This window comes from Sminthopsis crassicaudata, chromosome 2 (genome assembly GCF_048593235.1).
Source record: "Sminthopsis crassicaudata isolate SCR6 chromosome 2, ASM4859323v1, whole genome shotgun sequence".
NCBI classification, from domain to species: Eukaryota; Metazoa; Chordata; class Mammalia; order Dasyuromorphia; family Dasyuridae; genus Sminthopsis; species Sminthopsis crassicaudata.
In genome coordinates, this window is record NC_133618.1 from 455,086,283 (window position 1) to 455,099,686 (window position 13,404).

General features: G+C 33.3%; 1 long non-coding RNA gene across 1 annotated transcript in view; it reads right to left on the reverse strand.

Moving 5' to 3' along the window:
* Positions 1 to 328: 328 nt before the first annotated feature.
* Positions 329 to 13,404, reverse strand: part of LOC141557360 (uncharacterized) — a 66,336-nt gene continuing 53,260 nt past the window's right edge. Inside the window, exons 2-3 of the long non-coding RNA XR_012486772.1 lie at positions 1,637 to 1,707; positions 329 to 596 (exon numbers count right to left, since the gene is read on the reverse strand). This is a non-coding gene — a long non-coding RNA (uncharacterized LOC141557360). The remainder of the gene's footprint in view (positions 597 to 1,636; positions 1,708 to 13,404) is intronic.

The window sequence follows — 13,404 nt, forward strand, 5'->3', positions numbered from 1 at the left end:
TCCCTCGAACTGGGCACAATCTAGAGACACATTTGCTCCAGGTTTTTCTAGTGAGCTACTTGTATTAGAACAGAACAGAAAGATGTGTTGTTTTCATATAATATAGAAATTCTTTGGCTCTTATGATGGCAACAAGGAAAAGTTTTGGCTTTAAAAGACTAGCTTCTAAGTCAGGAAGATGAGTTTACTCAGTAGAACTTAAAAGAGAATAATTCTATCTATAAAATTTTTTTTCTACCATTCTTTTGGATTCTCACATTATCTCTATCTACAGCCCCAAATCTCCAGACCCCAAGCCATGAAGTATGAAAAAGCTGTATCTTTTCTATCTTCAGCAGTTCTAGAAGTTTTGAATACAGATACTGCCTAAGTAAGCCTGAATCTGGAGGTAGGCCCTCTTCCCTTCTCTCCCTACTGCCTTTTCCTTCTTTACCTTTAAGCAAAGAACAGGTAACCAATAATGATATTGAAAGATGGGCCTTTTAGGAATGGTTACTCTAGGAGTTCCTTGGTCTTCCCCATGAACATTAGCAGGTGTCTCTTGCAAGTACTCCAGTGCTTCTCAGAGAAGATGCCTAGTAGCTTCCAAACTCAGCCTAGATTGTCAGAAAATATGGATTAGGAAGGAGCTATTTATACTGGATAGTAATGAAATGAATGTGAAATTTTATAAAATCATTTTACAAAGTTTCTCATGCTTTGAAGTTGAACTATCACAAACTATAATAAGACAATAATAGCTTCAGATTTAACTATTTTTCAATGAATACTTGTAAATCTTTTATGTCTTAAGTAGGTGTAGTAGGAAAAGAAGAATATAGAATCTGGAACTCAAAGTTTTAAAAACAAATGTTTAAAAATGTTTTTACATATAACTATATATAGCATAGTGGAAATAAATGGTTGTATAAACGTGAGATGCACAAAATTAGAGAAGCTATTCTAAATGTCCATAGGGATTATTTGTGACCAATCTGTAGCAAAGCATTCTAAGCTCACGTTGGTCTGATCAGCCATAGTCAGGCACACTGTAACGTAATTCTAACATAGTGATGTCATGTCTTCTTTGAGTATGAAGGACAACATTCACAATCTATATTTGATTTTTATTTTTCTTTGTATACTTTTCTACTCTTTTGTTGGATTGGAGACACTTTAGACACCTCAAACTTTTTCAGTAATTCCCCCCAGCTGCTTCAAGTTAGAGGTGTAAAGAGCTATAGAATTGGGTAAAAAAAAAAAAAAAAAGTTGGACCCTTGCCTGTAGGGATCAGGCAGAACCGAATGTAATCAGCACATGTTACTTCACAACAAGAAACTCATTTAGAAGACAAAAGTGAGTGAGTGCATACACCCCCAGCTTTCCCAGATCCAGCAGTGCTTTGATATTGTTACATGTATTTGAACAGGAACTCCTTCTACATTACTTCAGTCAAATGGTCATTCAGATTTTGCTAAGCCCACAGGGCAAAAGACAACTATTCCAGTTTTGAAAAGCTATATATATAGATTTATTTCTTTGAATATGTTTTTGCCCATTGTGTATAATTCTGCTCTTTATGATCATGCTAGGCTAAACCCTTTTCCTTGTAACAATTCTACGAGTATTTGAAGACAAATAGTCAAGCCATACTACCTCTACGCCACGTCTTCTCAGAAGCAGTATTTGCTCTTCCTTCACTTCAGTGGCGTACAATTCACTCTGGGCTGGAGGAAAATAAATAAATTCAATCCTCATTATTAACATTTTCTCCATCACTTTGTCAAATCTAGTCCACAAATAATGCAATAAATTTAACTTTTATTTATATTCTTTATCAATTTCCAAGTATAAATTTAACAAAGAAAAAAATACATATGTTCATTATATATTTTAAAAGAATAGCAAGTTGTACTCAATACATTTGCAGTTTTGTGAGCAATCATCTTTTTATAATTCTACTATGATATCAAAGTGTTATCAAAGTACACTTTAAAAGTTAAATATGGAATAATTTTTTGTGTGTGTTGAGGCAATTGAGGTTAAGTGACTTCACATAGCTAGGAAGTGTTAAATGTTTTAGTTCAAATTTGAACTCAGATCCTGACTGCAGGGCTGGTGCTTTATCCACTACGCCACCTAGCTGTCCCTTGAAATAAATTAAAAAAAAAAAGACAATTTACTAAATTGGTTCTCAGATTGGAAATGAATCCATCATACCTTTACTTCAAATGATTCTCTTTTTTAATGTATTTTATTTTTCCTAGTTATATGTAAAACCATTTTTAAACATTTGTTTTTAAAACTTTGAGTTCAAGATTCTATATTCTTCTTTTCCCACTACACCAAACACTGAGAAGACTCATGTAAAGTTATGCAAAACATTTTCATGTTCATGAAAAGTCATGTTCTTTTTTTTTTTTTAAAGAAAAGAAAACAAACAAAACATAGGTTTTCCCCCAAAAAAAATCAAGAAAAATAAAGTAAAAAAAATAAAGCATGATTCAATCTGTATTCAGACACAATCAGTTTTGGATATGGACAGCATTTCAAATGATACTCATATGATATGAATGCAAGGCCCTTCATAAACTTGTGTTTGTTCTTCTCCAGATGCTATAAAAGTTCTTCAAAACCTTTTGGAAATGTGATCCTCAGAACTCTACTTTGCCTGTGTCAGATCTTATCTCTACTATCTCGTGCAAAATGTCATGGCATTAATATGATGTAAAATGTCCAGAAAGGGGTCAGTAAGAATGTAAATGGACCTTTAATGCATATCATAAAAAGTTGAGTTGAAGGAACATGAACTATCTTAGTCTCAAGAAAAGTTGATTGAATAAAGGGGATATGAAAGTTGTAGACACGTATTTGAAGAGGTAGAAACACAATTTTCCTATTTGGTCCCAAAGATAAAACAGGGAAAATTGGGTGGAAGTTAACTCTTTACTGGATTCCCTATTTTGATTCCTTCTATTTATTTTTCTTCTCTTATGGCTAAGATTTCCAATATAATATTGAATAATATTGGTGATGGTAGGCACCTTGTTTCATACCTGATCTTACTAGGAAGACTTCCAGCTTATCCCCATTATAAATGATGTTTGATGAGGCTTTAGATAAATGCTTTTTAATTGATTTATAAGAAAATCCATTTCTGCCTATATTTTCAAGTGCTTTTTTTAGTAATAGCCTTTTATTTTCAAAATACATTCAAAAATAGTTTTCAACATTTAATGCTTGCAAAATCTTGAGTTCCAAATTTTTCTCCCCTCCTTCCCTCATCTCCCTCCCCTAGACAGCAAGTAATCCAGTATATATTAAACATGTGCATTTCTTTTATACATATTTCCACATTTATCATGCTGTACAAAAAATCAGATCAAAAAAGGAAAAAAAACATTATTAATATCTCATTATCTCATTAGCACTTAGGAAGAACCTAACAGAAAACAAAAGCAACAATCACAAAAAAGGTGAAAATGTTATGTTGTTATCTACATTCAGTCCCCACAGTCCTCTTTCTGGATGCAGATGGTTCTATTTACCTTTAAAAATTAATTCATTAAGTTATTTATTTTTAATATATTGCTTTATGAATCATGTTGAGAGAGAAAAATCAAAGAGAAAGGGGAAAAAAAAAACTATGGAAGAGATTAAAAAAAAAAAAAAACAGAAAAAAGAAGTGAACCTAATTTACATTCAAGCTCAGTTCTTTTTCTGGATGCAGATGACATTTTCTGACCAAAGACTATTGGAATTGCTTTAGATCATTGAACCACTGAGAAGAACCTACTCTTTTATAGTTGATCATTGCACATTCTTGCTGTTAATATATACAATATATTCTTGAGTCCTGCTTGTTTTGCTCAACACTAGTATATATAAATATTTTCAGGCTTTTCTAAAGTCAGTTTGTTCATCCTTTTTTTAATAGAACAATAATATTCCATTTCCTTCATATACCACAATTTGTTCAGCCATTCCCCAATTAATGGGCATCTACTCATTTTCCAATTCTTTGCTACCACAAAAAGAGCTGCTACAAACATTTTTGCACATGTAGGTTCTTTTCTCTCTTTTATGATTTCCTGGTTATCTCTATACTTTAAAAAGCACTTATTATTGATATGACCAATTATGTTAATAGTTTTGTGTTAACCTATCTCTGTATTTTACATAGTATAAATCCCATTTGGCTACTATGTACTTTTTGTAAAATATTGTTGTATTCTTCTCACTAGCATTTTGTTTATGACTTTTGCATAATAAAATGATAAGTAGAAATACGTGTATAATTATTTTACATATATATGTATACATGTATGTATATATACACATTTGTTTCTAATGGTAGCTGTCAGAGTGGGGAAGAAGAAAAAAAGAAAAAAAGAGTAATGTTCATGATTGATTATATATTTAAAAATAGCAGCAAGTTGTACATAATAGATTTGTAGTTTCACGTGCAAACAAATTTTTTTCTACTATTTTATGGAAATGCTTGTTTTATTTCATAAATTAAAAGTAAAATAAAAAAGCAAATACTTAAGTAGCCACAAAATTTAGGGAGTGTAGAAATAGACATCTCATCCTGGAGAGGAGTGCTTAATTCTTGTAGCTGCAAAGAATCGCTATAGAAATTTTTCATGGGCTCTGGGCCAAGGGGATTTCTATGTCATGAGACCCAAGATGATGAGAATATACTTATTCACCTGCCCAGAAGCTATGTTGAATGCCCTGTTTCTATGGCTGAGCTTCAACATGTTATTTTCCTTGCTGTATCTGCAGTAGAAATCGTGTTCTTACTACTTCATGTCTGGACTATTACCTATAAACTTATGACTTGAGTCTACCTTTCTCTAGTTTCTTCATGCTTCAATACATTTAATAAGTTTGTGTCAGAATGACATCCCCAAATGCTGTTTCCATTATGCCTTTTATCCTCATCTCCTATCCAGTTCCTTACCCCAGTATCTAACAGTGTATTTATAATATTGTTCTTTTAATGGCCTTCTCTTGCTTGCACTTCTTCAGTCGATCCTTTTGCTTTATTGGATAAGGCCAAATCTCTGACGTTGACATTCAATGACCACAACAATCTGAATTCATCCAACTTTGTTAACCATACCAAACAGTTTCCCCAAAGTGTAGTTATAGAACTACTTTAGGGTTTGGAATGAAAGGATGTGGTTTTATTTATTTTTATTTTTAAAATTTTATTTATTTATTTTGCAAGGCAGTTAAGTAAGTGACTTGCTCAGGGTCACATAGCTAGTATTAAGTGTCTGAAATCAGATTTGACTCAAGTCCTTCTGACTTTAAGACTGGTGCTCCATCCTTCACATCATCTAGCCACCCCATTATCTGATTTTAAATCCTTGTTATCTATTTATTTCTTCCACCCTCCTTAACAATAAGCAATCTGATATTGATTATTCATGTTCTGTAAAGGGCTAGAACTGAGCAATGCACTTGGATAATGAAGCACATGAGACTAATTGCCAATTGGACGGTTCCCTATTAACTTGTTTGAAGGTTGACCCTCCCCAGCTGTTCTGTGCTGACTTGATTGGTAGGACAAAGAGGGGGAAGTGACTTGTGTGGGAGGAGTAGGAGAAACTTGGGTGGTGGAACTCATGCTCACTCGCACTCGTGACCTGGCGTTGGAGGCGACGGTAAAGATCTAGAATAAAGACATTTAATGATCCTGACTCCTGCTGATTTCTGGGAAGATAGAGTTCCAGCAATGTTCAATCATGTTAAACATATTTCCATATTGGTCATGTTGTAAAAGAAAAATCAGAACAAAAAGGGAAAAACCAAAAAAAGAAAACAAAAGTGAAAATAGTATGCTTTGATCTGCATTCATTCAGTTCCTATAGTTCTTTCTCTGGTTGTAGACAGTATTTTCATACATCACAAATCTATTGTAATTATCTTGTGTCACTGTATTGCTGAGAAGAATTAAGTTTATAAAGTTGATTACTGCAAAACACTGCTATTACTGTGTACAATGTTCTCCTGGTTCTGTTCACTTCATTCAACATCAGTTCACATTAAGTCTTTCCAGGTTTTTCTGAAATCCACTTGTTCATCATTTCTTATAGAACAATAATATTCCATTACATTCATATATTATAACTAGTTCAACCATTCCCCAATTGATGGGCATTCCCTCAATTTTTAATATTTGCCCACAAAAATATCTATAAATATTGGTGAATGGGCCCTTTTCACTTTTTAATGATCTCTTTGGTATACAGACCTAGTAGTGGTGCTACTGTATCAAAGGATATGAAGAATTTTATAATTCTTTGGGCATAGTTCCAAATTGCTCTCCAGCATGGTATCATTTCACAACTCCAACAACAGTGTATTAGTGTCCCAGTTTTCCCACATCTGTTCCAATAATTGTGATTTTCTTTTTTTTTTTTTTGTCATCTTAGCCAATCTGATAGATGTGAAATATTATCTCAGAGTTGTTTTAATTTGTATTTTTCTAATCAACAGTGACTTAGAGCATTTTTTCATATGATAATACATAGTTTTATCTTCTTCTGAAAACTGCTTGTTGTTTAAATTTTTTTACAGAAGAGTCTCAAAGTGATGCTTTACCCCAGGTAGAAGTAATGACTCTTTGCACAAATTTTTCATCTCTCTGTCTTTGATTTGTAAATTAACTCTGTCATTTGAAAATTAACTTATATTAGTCATCCCTATATCTATTCCTATTTACTAGACCATAAACTCTTTAAAGGGAAAAGAAAATGCCATATTTAATCCTTTCACCCTCAAATCCTGGTATAAGGCACTATACTTAGTAGGTGACTTCTAAATGTTTATTGAATCTTGAATTGGCAATTGTGGTGAAATTCTAGAAAACTATACAGAGTGAATCTTATACTTGGAAAAATTAAAACCTTTTCTCTATTTAAATAACATATGATTTCATAATTTTTTCCAGCATATATCCTTTCAAACACTTACTCTGTACATAGAATTGTGCAAGGTGATTAGATTTAATTTTTAAATAGTAAGATGTAAGTCCTGAAAATTAAGTTCTAGGTCACAATTTTAATACCAAAATCACAGAGAGAAGTTTGAATTATAACTTATTAATTCACCTCAATGGCATGCCAGGAATGGGAAATCCTGAGTCTCCTAGAAAAATGATTCTTGGAAACACTAAAATTCCTGTTAGCCACACCAGTTTATCTCTTCCCAGATATTCAATCTTCCACCCACTAGTTCCATCTGGCTAATGATCCCGTAAAGGTAGGAGAACATATGACCTTGTGTGAGAATGAGGCAGTGGTGGTTATGGGAAAGATCCAAAGACAAGAGACAAAACTGTGTGGTCTGAAGAAATCACATTCTGTACTTCTTTTGAGAACTCTCTATATTTGATAGGAAAAAGCTTGAGATTCTCAGTGGCCAAGGAAGGACAGTAAGTCACAGAGAAAATATGGATAATTGCCCTTCACCCCTGTGGTTTGCCTTCCTCCACAAGTTGTCTTCAGCCAAGCCAGACCACAACTCCCCATGCACACTTAGTCTACAGAAATCTCAAAACAAACCCACACTAATTTCTAAGCTTCTCTCCTAGCAGATTGAGACTTCTGTTAGTCAGGAAGTCCTAAAATAGGAATGAGTATGGTGACAAACCTTGTACATTTCTCTCCCCTCTCTTAAATTAAGAAATGAAGAAAAGCATCTGAGCTTTGAGTTGAATCATAAATGAAGAGAGACCTTTCAACAGAAATTAATGTGGAACACGTAGAATAAAAATAGGAATTGAAATTTAGTTTATTTAGTCTTTCAGAATGGAGTCTAAGATGAACCTTCATTTTTGATAGATTCAATTTCCACTAAATAGTGATAGAATAAAGCACTTCTTAATGATGTAAGTACTTCAGATGGTAGGCTGAATTGAATTAGATTAGGCAGTTTAAGTCTGCCATATTGGATTAAAGTTAAGCAAGGTTTTAGAGATGAAGCAGTGAAGGGAACAACATCCTTAGTGTCCAGATCCTCAACAGAGAGGATATCCTGGGTGTTCTGGAGATGAAAATATAAAAATACATAAAAAAGGAAATAATCAGGCTATTAATCAAATCTAAAATAAGGATGCTTATTGCATAGAGCAGGAGAAAGGGAATAATTTCAGTAATTGTTACCCTGAAATAAAGTATTTGAGTTTACATGAAATTGAAAGATAGGTTATCATAAAAGGATAGAGCACTAAACTTAGAGTAATAAAGACCTGAGTTCAAATTCTACCTCTGACACTTAACTGTATGAATTCAGGTAAATTATTTAACTTCTCTGGCCTCAGTTTTCTCACCTGTAACATGAGGATTTGGCCTAGATTCTGAAGTCTTTACCAGGTCTAAATCAATGATCCCATAATTCTCCCTTCTATCAGAGACCAGCTTTCACATTATCCTTTATTTCTTTCTTCCTGTTAACATGGTTCCATTGAATCCTTTTATCACAAGTTGACACACAGAGGATATGAAAAGACAATTTTTAGATAAAAAAAATAAAAACCATTTCCAGTCATATGAAAAGATTCTCTAAATCACTATTAGAGAAATGCAAATTAATTTGCAAATCTTAATTTGTATTTAAGAGAACCGTGAGGTACCACTATACACCTCTTAGTTTGGCTAAGATGACAGGAAAAAATAATGATCAAGATTGGAGGGAATGTAGGAAAACTGGGGCACTTATACATTGCTGCTGGAGTTGTGAACTGATCCAATCATTCTGGGGAACAATTTGGAACTATGCCCAAACGGCTATCAAACTGTGCATATCCTTTGATCCAGGAGTATTTTTAGTGGGCTTATGTTCTAAAGAAATCATAAAAAAGGGCAAAGGACTTACAGGTACAAAAATGTTTGTAGCAGCCCTTTTTGTAATGGCAAAGAACTGGAAACTGAGTAGATGTCTATCAGTTAGAGAATGGCTGAATAAGTCATATTTTGTGGAATATTATTGTTCTATAAAAATGATCAATAGGATGACTTCAGAGAGATCTGGAGAAACTTACATGAACTGATGCTAAGGGAAATGAGTAGAACCAGGAGAACATGGTACACAGAAACATCAAGATTATATATATAGTGATTGATTCTGATGGATGTGGCTTTTTTCAACAGCAAAATAATTCAAGGCCAGTTCCAATAGGCTTGTCATGAAGAGAGCAATCTGCACCTAGAGAGAGGATTGTGGGGACTGAGGGTGGATCACAACATAGTATTTTTACTTATTTTAGTTGTTTGCTTGCATTTTGTTTTCTTTTTAATTTTTTTTCTTTTTGATCTGATTTTTCTTGTGCAACATGATAAATGTGAAAATATGTATAGAAGAATTACTCATGTTTAACATATATTGGATTACTTGCCATCTAGAGGAGTGGTGGGGGAAAAGGAGGAGGAAAATTTGAAATACAAGGTTTTGCAAGGGTAGATATTGCAAATTATCTATGTATATGTTTTGAAAATAAAAGCTTTAATAACAAAAAAAGCAAGTTGATACAAAAGTCCATGGAGGACCCAAAACAAACAAACAAAAAGACAAAGCAAAGGAAAATAAACAGAATCCAAAGGATGATAACACAAGGAAAATAATGATTGATTTTGTCAAAATAATGTCAGCTATCCATAAGACTATTTCTGGCTTGTTTTTTCTCAGGATCCACCAAAATATGATAGGATTACTATTGTGAGAGGGACTTTAGTATATAAACTGTGAGACCTAGAATTATCTTGGACCAAAGGATATTACATTTGTAAACCCTAGGATATATGATCCTGGTTTTGTATATAATCAGTGTTTAATAAATGTCCTTTGAATGGAAATGAATATGAAAAAAATGGTAGAGCTGGAGGTCTCATTAGAAGATAAAATGCTAGTGCTGGAAAGCTCCAGATGGAGCTGGAATGAGTGGGAATTCCCTGGGGTTCTTATCATTTCCTGACTTCCTTGAGGACTGTAGGAGGGTGGATGGAGCTTGGACAAACACCCAACAATTTCAGCAGCTTTTTGGAGCCATCAAGTCTGGTTCACTAATTTACATTTGTAATATCTTTTAAAAAACTGTAAGAGTTGTTGAGTGATAGTGATTATTATTATTGGGCCAGATTCTGTCAGGGAAATGAGTGACATCCAATGTGTGTGAGGCCTGCTGAAAGGGTGAGACTCATAACATATAAAGTCAGACTTAGTTGAAATATTAGTTCTCCTCTTTCCCTTTTATTCTCTCTTAGGAGAAATGGTTCACTAGGTAAGTGAGAGGAATGTTTATATTAGAAGATAAATAAGATGCTAAAATCAAAATATAATAGAATTAAGGTAATTTAAAAAGGATATTCTTTTATGCAATCATGACAGGATTTAGCAAGCTCCTATGAAATGAGTCAATTTTTTATGCATATGCAGTGAGACTGTATCTAGAGGAACTATTCCTGATTTTCTTATTCCTACCCCCTTTGTGAGCATTGTGATGTGAACATGCTGGGTCTCCGTTTTGAAGGTATGTGGTCATATGACTAAACTTATTATCTTCTATGAGCCTGTGATCATTTTGTCTCATAATGTAGACTACAACCCATTCACAAATTCCTATAGTGTCCAATTCTTAATCATTTGCTATTTAATTATTTCAGTTGTGGCCAACACTTTGTGATTCCATTTGGGGTTTTCTTGGAAAAGATACTGAATTGATTTGCCATTTCCTTTTCCAGCTCATTTTGCAGATAAGGGAACTGAGGCAAAAAGAGTTCAATGATGTGCTGAGGGCCACATCTGAGGCCAGGGAAATGAGTCTTCCCTGACTCCAGCCCCAGCAGTCTATCCACTGCTCAATCTAGCTATCCAACTCACAATCATATTTCCCACAAATCTTTCATACAATATTTAAAATAAAATTAACTACATCTGGAAAAAGAAAAAGTCATTATCAAGGGAATTAATGAAAAAAATTGCAAAGGATGGAGGCCTATCAACACCAGACCTAAAATTCTATTATAAAGAAGCAGTCATTAAAACCATCTGGTACTGGCTATGAAATAGAGTGATGGATCAGTAGAATAGGTTAGGGTTCACAAGACACCATAATCAATGACTATATAATCCACTGTTTGATAAACTCAAAGATTCCAGTTTCTGGAATAAGAACTCACTATTTTACAAAAATTGCTGCGAACACTGGAAAATAGTGTCAGAAACTAGCCACAGACCAACCCTATACCAAGGTAAGGTCAAAATGGGTACATGGTTTAGGTGTTTAGATTAATACTATAAGCGAATTAGGAGAGTGTGAGATGGTTTATTTGTTACATCTTTGCAGAAGGGAGGAATTTATGATAAAAAAAAGATTAAAGAATATTATGAAATACAAAATGAATAATTTTGGTCACATTAAATTTTAAAATATTTTTTGTGCAAACAAAAACAATGCAACCACAATTAGGAGGGATACAGAAAGCTGGGAAACAATTTTTACAGTCGTTTCTCATAAAGGAATCATTTCTAAAATATATAGAAAATTTATAAGACACAACTCATCCCCTTATTTCAAAATGGTCAAAGGATAAGAACAGAAAATTTTCAGACAATGAAATTAAAGTCATTTCTAGTTATATGAAAAAATGCTCTAAATCATTACTAATTAGAGAAATTCAAATTAAAACAACTCTCAGATACCACCTCATACCTATCAGATTTTTCTAAATGACAGGAAAAGACCATGATAAATGTTGGAGAGAATGTGGGAAAACTGAGACACTAATGCATTATTGGTGGAACTGTGAACTGATCCAACCATTCTGGGGACATTTGAAACTATGCACAAACTATTAAACTGCTTTGATCCAGCAGTGCTACTATTGAATCTGTATCCCAAAGAAATCGTAAAGGAATGAAAATAATCCATATGTGCAAAATCACTTGTAGTAGCTCTTTTTCTGGTGGTAAAGAATTGGAAAATTTGTGATGGTAAAGAATTGGAAAATGAGTGAATGCCCATCAATTAGGAAATTGCTGAATAAGTTATGGTAAATTAAAGTAATGAAATATTATTATTTTATATGAAATGATGACCAGGCTGATTTTAGAAAAGTTTGAAAATATTTATGCTAACTGAATGAAACTCATGCTATGAATTATTCATAGCATAAGCATGGAACTTGTACTATGAGTGAAACAAGCAGGACCAGGAAAATATTACATACAAGATTATTTGATTAATTATGACAGACTTGACTTTTCTCAGCAATTCAGTGATTTAAGGCAATTCCAATAAACTTAGGATGGAAAATGATATCTACATTCAGAGAGCAAACTATAGAGATTTAATGCAGATCAAAATATATCAAGTTTACCTTTTTTGTCTCTTTTTTTCCTCAATGTTTTTCCCTTTTGTTCTGATTTTTCTCTACCAACATGACTTATATGGAAACATTAAAAAAATGCCCATAAATAACCCCTCCCAAAATAAATAAATAAAATAAACTAGATACTCTCCACTAGGGTTTTTTTTTTTTTTTTTAGTATAATATAGATTCTTGGGCAACATTTTGGATTCATCACGAACCCTTCCACTTGCTACTTGAGCAATCCACTTCCTTTTTAGATTACACATTTTTCTGTATATCTTTTCAGATCTATTTTCATAGGTAAATTTTTTTTTTACATCACCATCATTCTGGAATCTATGTCCTATTCCCATGATTCATAAATAATTGCCTTTAAAAGAAAAAAGTAAAGAAGGGTTTTGGGAAATCGGCAAAATTAGTCAACTTATTCATCATGACCAGGCCAGCCAACAGGAAGATCAAAGATGGAATTGAATTTCTCCCCTTGGTTCTGAGAGCTTAAGCTCCTGCTGCCAGTCCTTTGTCTTCTCTGCCTCTGTCTCTGGCTGAGTTTGTTTGAGCGTATATGCTCTCTTATCATAGGTGTGAATCTTGTAGAACTATATTAAGTACTAAGTACATGCACTGAGTTACCATTGTCTCATCAGCTCTACTTAGTACCTTGTTTCAAATTCTGGCCCATAACAACTACCCATTTACAGTGTTTATCCAAAGGGCAATCCACATATATACACATGTGAGTATCTATATTGAAAGATAGTACACACACACACACACACACGGCTATTTATGGTATGCATTCAGTAACTCAAAGTCCAGGACCCATGATAGAGCTAGAATGCCAGGTCACAGATGGAAGCTGGAGTGTAAAAGAATGGTATGAAGATTGCTGAGGATATGTGTAAAAATGGACATGATAGATAGAAACATTAAAGGTGTCCCAAAATTTTTAGTTCAGTTTTAAGCATTAATAACTTCAGAAACATAAATGTTTAAATATTTAATTACTATATTTTAAAATTTTTATTTGGTTTTGTGAAT